Genomic DNA, 16468 nt, shown 5'->3' with positions numbered 1-16468 from the left:
TATTCCCGCCCTTGGTTCCGCCTTTCCCACACACTGCCTCTTCTGTTTTTTACACTTCCTTCCTATTGGTTCCCTTCGTCCTCCAGAGTTGGCGCTTTGGGCTGATGATTGGCTTCTCTGAACGCCCATTGTGCCCACCCTCATACCACGTGGCACTCCTAGCGCTAATTGGGCAATTCCACTAGCTCGTTTTTCGAGGATTGACGATTGATTGGCTGCTCTGAGGGAGGGCTTGAGAAAAGGGGCGAGGCCGTTGAAGCCCCGCCCCGAGCTCCCCTGCCCGGCGGGGCAGGCGTTTCAGTCGCTCGCTGCCGGGGAGCCCAGCGGCGCTCCCAGCTGCGGTCCTTGGCTCGCCGGCCGGATCCTCGTCCTGGCCCCGCTGAACGGGCGGGGGGAGCTGCCCCGGCTGCAGGGTCATGGCAGTAGCTTCCTCGTCCTCCGCCGCCGCCGGCCCCACCGAGTCGCCGGCTTCTGCGCGAGGGACCCCCACCGCCTCCGCAGGCTAGGAGCCACTGCCGCCTCCGAGCTGTGAAGGCTACTATGTTCCCTCTTTGCCTTCGTCTCCCCGTCCCGCCCGCGCAGGTCCTGCCTCAGGTAACGCCAAGAGAGCGCGTGGGGCAGGAACCCGGGGCGCCCCGGCCCGCGTGCGCGGCTGCTAACCCGCCTGGGCTCCGGAGCGTTGGTGCTCGGGTCTTTTAGCACTGGCAGGACTGCTTCGCTTCCCGGAGGCCCTCCTCTCAGCGGCCGGGGTCACTCCTCGACCCCTTCCCCTGCTCGTCTCGCTTCCCTCAGGGTCCCGGGACAGCTCCTCCCCTCCACCCCCACACCCACCGCGCCTTCTCCCGCCCAACCTCAGAGGCCCGGAACCCGTGAGAAGTTCCTTCACGCCTGGGACCTGGTCCCCGACTCCTCTCAGGCACTTTCCCCACTTCAGGGACTCAGGACGCCTTCATTTCCTCGGAGAACTCCCGTTTCTGAGAACTTCAGCTCCACCCTGTGGGCTCGCTCAGAGATCTGGACTCCCTCACTTTTGTCAAACGTACTCTTCCCTCGAAAACACCCACTTCTACCCCGGAATGATACTTCCCTCTCCTCAGACACTACTGGCTCCTTTTTTTCCCACTCCTTCCCTGTCATCCCTCTTCTCCGCATCTCTCCTTTTCCCTCCTCTGCCTTTTATCCTTCACTTTGAATGCTCTGGACTAAGCCAGTATTCAGATTTAGCTAGCAGTGACACTGGGTTTTTCGAATTTAAAAACCTTTCAATTTCTCTCTCTGAAAAAATCCTCGCGAATAATTTGTACTTTGCCCTGTAGGTATGGGGAGCTATTGACGCTTTTGTAAGCAGGAGTTTGGTATGGTTGATTATCTCTGGTGGAAATATGGTGGAAGAATTCAAAGTGAAGACTTGTGGAGGCAGAAAGCCTAGGTAGGCAGGAAAGTAGTGTGCTAATCCAGGTCAGAGGGGAATAGTGGTAGGAAAATGAAGAGAATGGCACGCAGTTCCATGAGGTTTCAAGATAGAGTTGAGAGAGTTAGTGGGAGATTTCTGACTTGGCTGATGGGATGAATTGGTGGTGTTAATTGAAATAGAGAACATAATTTTGAGGGAAGGTAATGAATTTGATTTTTGGACGAGTTTAGTTTTGGGTGTTTTTCAGATATCATTGTGGGTAGCTGGAAATTTGGGTCTGAAAACTGGGAGAAAGGTTGGAAGTGAATACATACATTTGAGGGTCAACAAAGAATAAATGGGGGATAGTTGAAGCCTTAGTACGGGATGGTAATACTGAAAGAGGAGAAGAAAAGGGCTGTGGACCAGAAGGAATATCACTGTTTGAAGGGTAATAGAAACTGAAAAAGAGAGATTAAAACAATGGGACAAGAACTAGAACAGAATGGCAAAGGGAGGAAGGGTTTCAAGAAGGGAGAGGGTGACCATCAGTGTATGATGTGGTGTATAACCAGTAGGACAAGAATTAGGAAGACACCACTGAATTTAATAATTAGGAGATCACTTGTTTTCTTTGTAAGGTAGTGTGATAGTAGGAATGATGACAGTAGTCAGACTGTGATGGATTGAGGAGCAAATGTGAGACAGTAAAATTATTCTTTCAACAACTGTGGTTGTGAAGGAGAGCTGATAGTAGTGAAATACCTTTGTTGAGGTTATACTATATGCCAGGCACCATAAAGATGCTTTATAGATCACAACAGCCTTGTGTAGGTATCAGTATCTCTCTTTTACAGTTGGGAAGACTATAGGCATGAATTTGAAAAAGGTCTGTCTAGTTCTGAAACCTGTGTTCTTTCCACTGTGGCACATGTGTGTTTTTCTGTTTAGTAGGGGTGCAACAGTTTTGTAAGTTGAGGGGTAATTTTATTTAGGAAATATGTTGGGCATTTAATTCTTTGACACCAAAAGGATAAACATCAAGGTGGATAATGATGTGGTAGGAAGGAAAGAAGGTGAGAGAGTTTAAAAGATGGTCTTATTTTCTTGATGTAATCAGTTATCTGTGGAGAAGTCAGTTATCTTTGGAGACTGAAGGAACTGTGGTGAGTTTCTGGCTTGAGAATTAGGGCCATGGAAATCATCAATGGAAAATGAAAGAGGAATGGATTAAAAAAAAAATAGATTGCTAACCACATTTAGGCCCAGTTAAAGTTAGAGATATATATTTGTAATGGGGCCTAGGAGCATGGATTTTATACTTCTCCAGCAGCCTAAGAGTGAGAGGGCAAGAAAGATAAAATGGAGAGTAACTTTACATCGCTAGTGGTAGTGTGGGAGAGATGGTGCACTTCGAGGGTCTGAGCTGGGGCTATGAGAAATAAAACCTTCATTGGGGCTGGTGTACTTGGAGAATAAAGAGACAATCAGAAATGTGGTTGAAGACTAGGTTTTGTAAGAAATACAGAATGAGAAAGCTGAGAGTTCGGTATAAATAAAGTTCCAAGGTAAAACAAAAAACAGGGTGTAACTATCTCAGTGCTCTTGAAGAGGAATAGAGGTATAGATTATTGAAGTAGTGGGAGGTTAAGGGACTATGAAGGATATTGAATATGTCTTCAATATGGATGTCATAGTTGCCCTCTGTGAAGTGGGAAATGGAACAGAAAAGATATTGGGTCCTATGGGTGGGGCTGCTCAGAATTAAGGGACCCAGAATTGAGTTGGACATTCCTTGGCACTTGTTCAAAAGCAATGCTAGGTGGTACATATATTTGTGTGTGAATTAAGGTTGAAATCCTCAGATACTTGATGCCCTGGATGTATGAGGTATTATTCTTTCATACAGATGTATATTTGGGATGGTCTCAAATGCAAATCTTTTATGATGTTGAATATGATAGGCCTGTTTAGTTCTATTTAAAAGTGTATGTGTTGAGAAGCTAGGCTAGGGACTCTCCAACACAGTATCCCCAATAACATTTTGTACTTAAATGTTATTTGTAAAAAGAAGATTACACATTGACATATTTACATGTACTCATTCCATGGTTTATTTAGAATAGAAAGCTGACTTGCTTTAGTGATTTTTTTTCTCTATGTGAAAGTGTTTATAAATATAATCTTCGTGTCTTACGTTTCATCTTTCTGCAAAATGAATGTTGTGTTGGAATTTGAAACCTATGATAAAGCCTTTTATGAGAATTTTGTCTCCTTCCAGTAAATGAAGCCCAATTATTACATTGTATAGTGTGGGAGATGGTGAATGTTTTGGACCAACAATGAGTATTATACTATTTTCCAAGTCATCATATGGAGATGACTTCAGTGTGGTCTCACTGGTGTTATTTTTGCTGAGCACTCAGAGGGAGTGGTTGTTTCAGAGAAAAGTTTACTTGTAATAATTTTTAAATCTTATGTTCCTGAAAATTTCAGAAAGGTAGTGTGATATAAGGAAAAAAATGGAAGTCCTAATTGTCATCAACCTTGTTATGATTAGCTATGTGATTATAGGCAAATTTTTTATCCTCTGAGCTTTAGTTATTTTTTTAATTTAAGTTTTGAATAGGTTATACATTCAAATGATTAAATAAATAGTTGCATATTTAAATATTTTATATAAACAGTGAAAGTCTCACTCCTATGCCTATTCCTCATCTACTCAGTTCCATGTCCCTTTCCCAACCACTGTTGCTAGTTTCTTTACACTCTTTTAGACTTTCTTTAGGCAAATGCTTACAATTATGAGTGTATAATCTTATTTTTCCTACTTTTCATGCAGAAGTTAGCCCATGGTCCCCACTGTTCTGTATCTTCAACCCACTACCCCCAAACTGCTTTTTCATTTAATATATCTTGGAGGCCTTTCCAGATCAGTACATAGAGTTTCTGCTATTTTTCAAAAAAAATCTGCACAGTATTTCATTGAATGGATGCATCATAATGTATTTAACTAGTTCCTTATTTTTATACGTGTGTTGCTTCTACTCTTGATATTATAAGCAATTCTGTAATGGAGACCCTTGAGTTTATGTCATTTTACATGTGTGTAAGGATATTTATGGGATAACTTTGTAGAAAGTGGAATTTCTAAGTCAAACAATATATGCATTTATAACTATGAAATATATCGCCAAATTGCTCCCCTTTGGGGTTGCTTCAAAATGTACATTGCCTGTTCACTCACCAACATTAGCTGTATCATAGCTAATACTTGCATGGTGCTTACTGTGTACCAGATACTAAGTGCTTTATATCCATTACTTCATTTTATCTTAATAACATCCCTTTGAGGTAGGTACTGTTATCTCCATTTTTCAGATAAATAATTTGAAGAATAGAGAATTTAAGTGATTTGCCCAAATCACACAGTTACTGTGGCAGAAATTCATACCAAGTACTCTGGCTTAAAGGATTGGTGTTATTATGTTTTACTGTTAGCAAACTTGAATTTTGCCAACATGATAGAGAAAAATGATAGTTTTAAGTTTTATACTATTATGTTAAGGTTAAGGATCTTTTTATATTGTGTGATTATTCATATTTCCTTTTCTGTAAACCACATGTTTAAATTCTTTACCTGTTTTTCTTTTGAGTGATAGGTCTCTTTCCTATTGATTTCTAAGTCTCTCTCTCTTTATATATGATATGAATATGTATATATGTTTATGTATATATATGTATTCATATATGTGTATATATATCATATATACATATGCTAAGATAAATTTTTTTGTCTGGGAGTGTGTATTGCAAATATTTTCCCATTTTGACATTTGTCTTCTGACTTCTTTTATTCCCATGCAGAACTTTTAGATTTTTATGTAGACAAACTTATCAATCTTTTTTTTTTATGGCTTTTGGATTTTGAGTCATAGTTAGAAAGACCGTCTTCATCTCAGTTCATAGTTTTTTAATCTATCCAGTGGGAACAAAAAAACAGAATTATTGTGAAGGTCAAAGTGCTTTGTGAACTGTAAACTGTAAATTGTTATATGGATGAAATATGTGTTATTTATTAATGTGTCTTCTGAACAAATTGTATATAGTATGTTATCTTTTCTCCTGCATCAAGTGGAATAGAATGACAATTTTTTTTTTTTTTTTGCAGTGTGGGTAGGGTGGTGTTGATCTTGTGGTCAGTGTTTTTCTTGGGCAATTTGCATGGGACCTTTTCCAAAAGTAGGCAGTGTGGAAATCATGAAGTATTTTTGCATACTTTAGTCTTGTTCTTTGTATTAGGTATAATTGGAATCTGAGTAAAAGTTCTCAAAAATTGTTTTGCTTTCATGTTAGCTATGGTTGACAGATTTGGACAGTATTTACTTTCGGTATTTTATTCCTACTGACTGGTAGGAATTTGTAATTTGGGAGAACCCCTCACTTTGTGTGTGTGTGTGTGAGAGAGAGAGAGAGATTATAAAATTAATGCATGTTCATTAAGGAGGAATGGGAAATAGAGGTGATTTTAAATTCAAATTTTAATTTTAATTTCAAATTAAAATGTTCCCAGGATTCAAAGAGTTTGTAGCCAATGTTAACATTTTGGACTCTCAGGATTCTTTTTGTGTATGTACCTATATTGTCATCACCAACAATCTAGGGTTTGGCATAGTGCCTGATCCTTAGTAGATGCTAAATAAATATTTGTTGACTGAGTGAATGAAAGAATGAGCATGTTTTTCAATAGAAAGTATGGAATCTCAATGTCCTATTTATTTTCATTTTTTAATACACTGTAAATTTTGACTCATATAGTAGTATTAAAATTTGTATGCCATAATTCATTTGGAGGTGAATAAGTTCAAGTCTAAGCCCTCATGGAGCTCAGAGTCCAGTGAAAGAGACAGATAAGCAACAATTAAAATACTGCATGATAACTGTAATAAACAGAGCTTTCTGCAAGGCATTATCAAAACACAGCAAAAAGAGATCGAGAAGTCAGAGAACACTTCCCATATGAGATGATCGCTGGAGAGCCATGTAGAAGAGGTTAAGAAGAACATGCTAGTGAGAAGGAATATACATTCTTGGCCTTGAAGTGTGAGCGGTGCTCTACAAGTAGTTCTCTATGTTTGGAGCAGATTGTGTCTGTGGGTAGAGGAATAGAGATAGGTGAAGCTGGAGATGTGGGCCAAATAAGAGCCTTTGTATCACACATGAAAATTCTCAAAAGTTTTTTACTCATTTTGGAGTATAGATTGGGAGAGGTGTGAGAGTGAAGATAGGAAGACCAAAAAACATGTTAATTGAGCACAACAGCTGGAATGAGATGAACATCACTTAAGTTAGGAGGGGAAAGCTACACTTGAAAGGAGGGTTAAGTCTGGGGGATAATGATTAGGCCAGTTTTAGTAGAGCAAAGTCTTTGAATGCCAAGCTAAGGAATTTTTTTTTTAATATTTATTGGAGTATAATTGCTTTATACTATTGTGTCAGTTTCAACAAATGTCATCGAATTTTTTTAAACTGTCATGTGTGTTGTGTGAACTGTTACAAGTTGCAGTTTGCTTCCTTCCGGCTAGTCTGAAACCATGTTGAAATCTTTCATGCCTATGAAGTAGTAGAAATATTATCAAAGACAGTTGTATTTAAACAGAAGTGAAATTTCAGACTGGAATATGACCCTTTATTTGAAAAGTATATATATATATAAAAGAACCATGCAAATAGGCATTGTTTGAAAATACCTTTTATAATAGTTATATACTCTTTCCTTTGGATTCTTAAGACCAGATAACTCTCTGGCATGGTAAAGCTCCGGTCTTGTTGAGGCTTTACACATATAAGGAAATCACATTAAAAGTCCTCTTAAAGCTCCATTATTACATTAAAGAATACATTTTTAACTGGAACTGGAATTTTTTTCCTGAATTTAAATCAGAACGAAAATATTTTAAGGAAGCAAACCCATATCAGAAAGTTAAAGAAATGCCAGGTAGTATGCTGTAGTTAATATGAATTCTATTGAATTACTACATCTTCTGTATTTGTATTTCTGTATATTCATAATCAAATGTTTTAAGAGATTCATGTTCATAATATGTTGTGAAATTATATGCGCTTTGCTATATTTATGGTCAATATAACATTATAGAAAGTTTAGAATAAGAGTAAAGAATAAGTCATAAATTTTCTACCCAAAATAACATTATCATTTTGGTATAATTCCTTTATTTTTTTCCAGTGCTAATTTGATATAATTACAATCATTGATAATTCAATTTTTGTATTTTTGCCCCTCCCTCTTTCCATTTAACATATAAATTTCATCTTATGCAGTCTAAGCTATTGTAGTGGGAGGGATGAAAGGGTGATTTTTAGTTGTTCTAACCTTTTACTCTCCATTTTTTAAACAAAATTAATGCAAGATCATTGTAAAAACAACTGAACAGAAATGTATTCCATGAATAATACATTCAGTGACTATGTAGTACATTATTTGGATGTTCTACAGTTTATTAACCTACCCTATTGATGGGCATTTGGATTGTCTCCAGTTTTTTTCCTGTTACTGACAACATGTAAGTTAATACATTCTTGTACATTTATCTTGTGTATGCTTGTAGTAACTGTCACTTTTAATGGCTGTAAAATATTCCCTTTAGTGGAAATAATACATTTGAGAGAGAAATAAGGTTGAATAAAACATTTTTTTGGTGAATATTTTCTGACAGTACTTCATGTTATTAGTTTTGTTTTGCCTTTTATCGGATTCCTTTGACCTTTGTATGTAAACTATAGAACAGCCTGCCCTAACCCCAGGAATCTAACTTCCTCTTTTCTCTTGGTTGCTTTCTTGCCCGTTCTCTGAAATAGCCTTCTAACTCACTTTATCAGAAGAAGAGGTGAGTTGCCTCTCTGACTTAAGTGGTCTTCTTAAAATCAAATAAGAAAATTTATCAAAATAGAGATCATCCTGGGAATTCATAATCCTCTTAGTACTTTAACATCTCATCTTATTTAGATGGGGTCCAATATCAGTTTAGCTTGTGTCAAGCTTCATGTTCCAGCATACAAAGTTTTAGATACATTTAGTGTACTTAGAAGATAAGAAACTATGGTTTTTTTTTTTTTTTTTTTTTTTGGTCCTTCGAGCCGGAAGCGAACAGAAACTATGTTTTTTTTATATCCAGATTATAGGAAATAATAGTCCTACTCAATTCTGTCCTAGTTAGATCATATATGTAACACTGTGTACATTTTTTGCTGTTGTGTTTTAGAGGGAGCTTTGACAGTTTGGAGGGCAATTAAGGCTAAACTTTAAAGAAGATAACCAGGGAGCTCTTGATGCCATGTTCTATGGGAAACCTGAAAAACCTGTGTATATTTGCCCTGGAGAAAACTTGGTAACTGAAAAGGTATCATGAAGAAGGAAAGCAGACTTAATTTGTTGTATAGTTGCAGCATCCAGAACTAGGATTAAGGTTGGAGTGGGAAAGGGAGAGGACAGGGAACTCATTTTTATTGAATGCTTACTATGTGTTATGCACCCTGCCTTGTGCTTCATGTATGTATTTTTACCCTTTAATTCCTTAGTATGTCCTCATTTAATTCTCATAATAACTCAGTGAGATATAATTAATATTTACCTCTATTTTATAAATGAGGGGAGAAGTTAAGTAACATGCCCAAGATCATTCAGCTACTAAATTGGAATCAGGATTTTTTAACCTTGTCTTGTTTATTTTGGTCACATACATATGTTTTAAATAATATGTAACAATGATATTTTAGAAAAATTGTTTTTTTGTGCTCTCATTTCATGAAATTTGATCTGTCTTTACATGCTTTTTCAGTCTCAGTATCTTTGCCATCACTAGATCTTTTTGAATTATCTAGTACAGTTTGCCATGGTATATCCTCTGCACTTCTGTTTAAGCTATTTTAGAAAGAGTATTTTTTGAATATGTATATGCTACTTATTAGAAATTGTATTCCAATCAATAAGTACTCATTCATACAACATAAGACCATTTGGTTTTTCCATTTCTGTTGTTGGTATTTGTGAGCTCTGTGCTGTATTCATTTGCTGGGTTTTGGGGTTTTTTTTGGCTGAGTTGTGTCTTCGTTGCTGCACGTGGGCTTTCTCTCTAGTTGTGATGAGCAGGGGGCTACTCTTCCTTGCGGTGCACAGGCTTCTCAGTGCAGTGGCTTCTCTTGTTGCAGAGCACGGGCTTTAGGCTTGTGGGTTTCAGTAGTTGTGGCTCACGGGCTCTAGAGCGCAGGCTCAGTGGTTGTAGCACATAGGCTTACTGGCTCTGCAGCCTATGGCATCTTCCCAGACCAGGGATCGAACCTGTGTCCCCTGCATTGGCAGGTGGATTCTTAACCACTGTGCCACCAGGGAAGTCCTTGGATTTTTTTTTTTAGTTGACAAACAATTTATCATCTTTTGTTTCTGAAGCCTTTTTTGTTTTTGTTACTATTATGCGAAAAATGTAACAAACACCCATTTACCCATATAACAATTGTAACAATTATTAACATTTTATAAAATTTACTGCATCTGTTTTTTTCTGATATATTTTAACATAAATACAGATATATTTCACTTCTAATCCTGTGTACATCTCCAAACATGTCTTATACAATCATAATATCATCACACTTAACAAATTAATAACAACTTTCTATTATCAGCTAATAATACTTCTTATTAAAATTTCCCCAATTGTCTTTTATAACTAGTTTGTTCAAATCAAGATACAATCAAGTATCATTATTGTATTTAGTTGTTAAAACTCTAAATTCTGCTTCAGAGTTAGAATTTGAATATAGTACTGTATTCAAATAAAAGAAAAGCTTTTTCTGTGCTTTTCTTTCTTTGGAAAGAAAAAGCTTTGTAACAATCAGAACTTTCCAATAATAGAACCAGCTGATGGAATCATTAGTGAGCTCTTTGTTAGTGGTGTTGTTTCAGTAGGCTGAGTTAACTCTGGCCTCTGTAGAGTCCAATCCAGTGGACACTTTTCTTCATGTTATATGACTAATTTGTGACATTTGATATGTTTGTCATTTCCACCTTTGAGCTGTGTGACATACTTCCTCTTGGTTTTATTCTTACCTCTGTTGTTTCTTTTTGTTCTGTATATGTTGATGTTCCCTTGGCCTCTCATATGATCTCACCTAAGGACATAGGAAGGAGACTGGGCTTTGCACATAGTAGCAAATCAGTAATTACCTTTCACTTAATTTTCTACGTTGGGAAGCTCTTTAGAATATATGTAAGTGCTAATGTCAATGGACATTTAGGTTGCTTCCATGTCTTGGCTATTGTAGATAGTGCTGCTCTGAACATTGGGGTGTGTGTATCTTTTTGAATTAGAGTTTTTTCCACATATATGCCTAGGAGTGGGATTGCAGGATCATATGGCTACTCTATTTTTAGTTTTTAAAGGAACCTCCATACTGTTTCCCATAGCGCCTGCACCAATTTACATTCCCACCAACAGTATAGGAGGGTTCCCTTTTCTCCACATCCTCTTCAGCCCTTATTATTTGTAGACTTTTTAAGGATGGCCGTTCTGACCAGTGTGAGGTAATACCTCACGGTAGTTTTGATTTGTATTTCTCTAATAATTAGTGGTGTTGAGTATCTTTTCATATGCCCACTGGTCATCTATATATCTTCTTTGAAGAAATGTCTATTTAAGTCTTCTGCTCATTTTTCGATTGGGTTGTTTGTTTGTTTGTTTTGTTATTGAATTGTATGAGCTGTTTGTATATTTTAGAAATTAAGCCCTTGTTGGTTGCATCATTTGCAAATATTTTCTCCCAGTTGGTAGGTTGTCTTTTCGTTTTGTTTATATTTAAGTCTTTAAACCATTTTGAGTTTATTATTGTGTATAGTGTGAGAGGGTGTTCTAACTTCATTGATGTCTATGCAGCTGTCCAACTTTCCTAATATTACTTGAAGAGACTGTCTTTTCTCCATTGTATAGTCTTGCTTCCTTTGTCAAAGATTAATTGACTGTAGGTGTGTGGGTGTATTTCTGGGCTCTCCATTCTGTTCCATTACTCATATGTCTGTTTTTGTGCCAGTACCACACTGTTTTGATTACTGTAGCTTTGTAGTATTGTCTAAAGTCTGGGAGGGTTATGCTTCCTGCTTTGTTCTTTTTCCTCAGGATTGCTTTGGCAATTCTGGGTCTTTTATTGTTCCTTATAAATTTTAGGATTATTTGTTCTAGTTCTGTGAAAAATGTCATGGTTAATTTGATAGGGATCACATTAAATCTGTAGATTGCTTTGGGGTTTTGCTCACCTTTTAAATTTATTTATTCTTTTTATTTAAAAATTTTTTTGGCCATGCCACATAGCTTGCGGGATCTTAGTTCCCCGACAGAGATTGAACCCGGGCTGTCTCAGTGAAAGCACTGAGTTGTAACCACTGGACCACCAAAGAATTCCCATTTTGTTCACCTTTTTAAAAAAAAGTTTATTTATTTTTGGCTGTGTTGGGTCTTCGTTGCTGCACGTGGGCTTTCTCTAGTTGTGGCAAGCAGGGGCTGCTCTTCATTGTGGTGCACGGGCTTCTTAGTGCAGTGGCTTCTCTTATTGTGGAGCACAGGCTCTAGGCACACAGGCTTCAGTAGTTGTGGCATGCAGGCTCAGTAGCTCTGCAGCATGTGGGATCTTCCTGGACCAGGCTTGAACCCATGTCCCCTGCCTTGGCAGGTGGATTTCCAACCACTGTGCCACCTAGGAAGTCCTACATTTGATTTTTTAAGGGAGGGGATTCTTGAGTTGCTCAAAAGATTGGACTAGTTAATCTCTAAATGCCTTTACAACTTTCAACCTAAGTTTCTGTTTTATGTCATGACATAGGGCCTGGTGGATTGTAGGTACAACAGCATATAATATGCTTATCCAAAGGAGATAATACAGTTTTAAGAACTGGCTTTTGATCTATCTGGCACTAATATATGGCATTGTGTATACTCATGACTAATTAAATAGAGGATGCCAGTTTTTATGTTAGATTGCATTTGGTTTGAATGGAAACTGCAACTGGTTTCACAGCAGGATGGCAAGTTCAGCAGTATTGCTTTTATTTTTAATTAGGCAGTCATCCTGAAATGTGTCTGTATTTGCTATGTTGGTCCATAGAAAGGATAGCAGCTCAGCAGACCTGTGATATAGATTTGCCATGTGATTGGTCTTGATATACAGCTAATGTACTTATCAGTATTCCTTTTCTGGGAAATGGCCAGTTTTCTAGGCTACATCTTACCCATAATGAATCCTTGTTTTATTTTGACTTAGGGAGTTTTTATGATGATAGAAAGAAAACAAAGTATGATTAGGTTAGTAGGATATTATGTTTGCATTCTTTTTCTGCTCTTTATACCCAGGGTATGAGTCCACTGAATTCTGAATTCTCAGAATTTACTTTTTACTCATTGTGGGACTTCATTGCCAACTCTGTGCACATGCGATTCCATATTTGAATGGATATTGACGATTATGGTTACTGGCTGACACTTTGCCATATCTTGTTACCTGTTGGTTGATAGCTGTTCAGTGCATTACAGGATTTTCTTTGTATCTATGTTGTTGCGAAGTTTCATCTGCTTCATTTCTGTGGAATGAAAGGGTAAGAAACAACTAATACTGTACATTAGAATGGAAAAGAAGGACTGATTAGGAGCTGGCATATTTTTCCTGTCAGCTTGGCATCCGTTCTTTAAATAATCTGTTTAAAGCAATGCTAATTTTTATGTCTGTAGAATGTGATTAAATGACTGAAGGCTTTTACCCCAGAGGCTGGTGGAGCTATGTCTGTATATTCTTTAGCTTCTGTTAAGTTAGGGTGGGGAATAATATTAGCTTTGTACCTAGCTGATAAGCAGCAATTTTTTACAGAAATTTAGCTGTTTTTCTGGAGGAAACATGTCATAGTGGGAAGTATTTGGATTTCAAACTCTGAATTTGAATCAGGAGTTTGTCACTAGTTGTTTGAATTTGTTTGAATTTAATCTCTCAGTGTTTTAATTTCTTTATCTTTAAATTGGAGATGATAATACCTACCTTGCAGAGTTGTCATAAAGATTAGAGATAGCAAACGCAAAAACACTTGATAGAATCCATGGCCTATGGTAAATGGTGGTTGCAGTTATTATTTCCAGAAGCGTTTCAGATGGGTGTATGGTCTACTTGGGAGTCCTAAAAAAGTTTCTTGATTCTCTGGAAAATGAGTTGTGGGATTCCTACTTTGGAAAGATGAAATATATAATATTGGCTAAAGGATATTTAGTTCACTTTTTTACTGATAGCATTTCAAATTAGTTTCTCCAATCAAAACTTTCAATTGTACCTTCTTTGTGAAAAATAAGTCAATCCCAATGTAAGTGAAAATTAGCCTTGAAAAGACAAACCTGCCTATGCAGAAAAGAAAGAAAAACAGTTTTGAACTTCCCAGTTTATAAATATTGAAATTGAGAACACAATTACTAAAAAATTATTTCTGTCCTTGTAAGCAACATAATTTTGTCATTTTTGAAAGCCTGCTGAAGGCTGTTTCCTAGTTTAAGAACAAAACTGATTAAGCTTTTCTAACACAGTGCTTCTTAACGGGGCACTATTGGCATTTAAAGCAAGACAATTCTTTGTTGTGCAGGACTGTTCTGTGCATTGTAGGACATTTAGCTTCCCTGGCCCCTGCCTACTAAAATGCCAATAGTGCCCACCCCACACCCCCGCCATTGTGACAACAGCTCCTCCCAGACAAGAACCTCCTTCCCCCTAAATTTTCACATGCCCCTAACTGAGAACCAATGGGACTCTTGCTGGGATATTTTTAGTGAAGCAGCTCACAGTATCATCAGTTTCCATTTAGGAATAGCAAGTTTTTACAAGCTTAAAATTCGTTATTCTTGATCAACAATGTTTAGTCTCTTGAATCAAATAGCCTCTTACAGCGAGAGTAATTGTAGTTGTTTTTTTCTGTTCCACCCAAAATGTGTACTTTAAAGGGCACTTTTAGTATCAAAAGGTAACATTCCATAAATGAGATCAATAGAGGTAATCCACGTGTCTGAAAACAGCATAGACTCTCACGTGTTTCAGGACTTCCCTGGTGGTTCAGTGGTTAAGAAGCTGCCTGCCAGTGCTAGGGACAGGGGTTCGAGCCCTGCTCCAAGAAGATCCCACATGTCATGGAGCAACTAAGCCCATGTGCTACAACTACTGAAGCCCGAGTGCCTAGAGGCCCGTGCTCCGCAACAAGAGAAGCCACTGCAATGAGAAGCCCACGCAAGGCAACCAAGAGTAGCCCCTGCTTGCCCCAGCTAGAGAAAGCCTGCGCACAGCAATGAAGTCCCAATGCAGCCAAAAAAACAAAACATATCAAAAAAGCTCACACATTTCATGGAGTGTATTGTCTAATTTTAAAATTAGTCATTTTCAGCTTTTAAAAAATAGGGTATGAAGACGTCCTAGATGGTGCAGTGGTTAAGAATCTGCCTGCCAATGCAGGGGACACGGGGACACGGATTCGAGCCCTGGTCGAGGAAGATCCCACATGCCTCAGAGCAACTAAGCCCATGCGCCACAACTACAGAGCCTGTGCTCTAGAGCCCGTGAGCCACAACTAATGAGCCCATCCTCTGCAACTACTGCAGCCCATGTGCCTAGAGCCTGTGTTCCGCAACAAGAGAAGCCACCGCAATTAGAAGCCTGTGCACTGCAACAAAGAGTAGCCCCTGCTCTCCCAACTGCAGAAAGCCTGCACTCAGCAATGAAGACCCAACACAGCCAATAAATAAAAATAAATAAATAAATAAATAAAATAGGGTATGATTTTAGCTGCCTTTTATGGCTAATTAACATTTTAATTTAATTTATTTATTTTATTGGCTGTGTTGGGTCTTCATTGCTGCACACGGGCTTTCTCTAGTTTCAGAGAGTGGGGGCTACTCTTCATTGTGGTGCACAGGCTCCTCATTGTGGTGACCTCTCTTGTTGTGGAGCACAGGCTCTAGGCATGTGGGCTTCAGTAGTTGTGGTACATGGGCTCAATAGTTGTGACTCACGGGCTCTAGAGCACAGGCTCAATAGTTGTGGCGCATGGGCTTAGTTGCTCCACGGCATGTGGTATCTTCTCAGGGCAGGGTTCGATCCTGTGTCCCCTGAATTGGCAGGCGGATTCTTAACCACTGTGCCACCAAGGAAGTCCCGGCTAATTAACATTTATCAGATTAAATTGAAAACCATTTGTAATTTGGTTTCATTTATTTATTTACTTTAAAAATATTTATTTAGGCTGCGCTGGATTTTAGTTGCAGCATGCAGGATCTTTTAGTTGTGGCATGTGGACCCTTAGTTGCAGCATGTGGACTTCTTAGTTGCAGCATGTGGACTCTTGGTTGCAGCATGCACGTGGGATCTAGTTCCCCGACCAGGATTGAACCGGGGCCCCCTGTGTTGGGAGCATGGAGTCTTAACCACTGGACCACCAGGGAAGTCCCCTGGTTTCATTTAAAATGTGGTCATTCAGTATGCTGGCCAAGGGAGCAGAAGGCATGGTTTGGAAGTTTTCCCATGCTCAACACTTCTCCAAAATGGATTAATAAAGTTCTTACTCCTCTAAGGGGACTGTACTTTTTACCACTCACTTCCTTCAACTGTCTAGTAACTAGTATTGCTTTAGCATATAATAGGGGGTCTACAAGTAAGTATCAGTGTTTGTTATGAGTGCTTTTATATTTTAAGTTTGTAGACTTGAATAAGTAAGCCTACCCAAAAATTTTCCCAATACCTTTGAGTTTTTAGCCTAAGATGTAAACACTCTTTGGACCAAAAACTATAGTTGAACTGCTGCAGAATAAAAGTTTGAAAATCTTGAGACTTGGCTTGCATGTTGGGATGCTATTTTTTTGCCAAATTGTTTTCAGTTTTTTTGGCCTGAGCATACTGCATAGCTGTTGTGTTGTCAATAGACTTAAAAAAAAAAACTATTAAAATCCTAATATAGAAAAGAGTATAATATAATACCACCCAGAATTAAATATT

At 38.3% G+C, this 16468-nt stretch overlaps 1 protein-coding gene across 4 annotated transcripts in view; it reads left to right on the top strand.

Moving 5' to 3' along the window:
- The first annotated feature begins 279 nt into the window (after positions 1-279).
- Positions 280-16468, top strand: part of TESK2 (testis associated actin remodelling kinase 2) — a 131003-nt gene continuing 114814 nt past the window's right edge. For all 4 annotated transcript variants that reach the window (XM_057709025.1, XM_057709005.1, XM_057709015.1 and 1 more), the window contains exon 1: positions 280-594. The gene's annotated coding sequence lies outside the window, so the exon portion shown is untranslated. The remainder of the gene's footprint in view (positions 595-16468) is intronic.

The sequence above is a fragment of the Hippopotamus amphibius genome, chromosome 1 (genome assembly GCF_030028045.1).
Source record: "Hippopotamus amphibius kiboko isolate mHipAmp2 chromosome 1, mHipAmp2.hap2, whole genome shotgun sequence".
In the NCBI taxonomy this organism is placed as follows: domain Eukaryota; kingdom Metazoa; phylum Chordata; class Mammalia; order Artiodactyla; family Hippopotamidae; genus Hippopotamus; species Hippopotamus amphibius.
The sequence above is the reverse complement of the archived record's forward strand: the minus strand, read 5'-3'. Positions and strand labels throughout refer to the sequence as shown.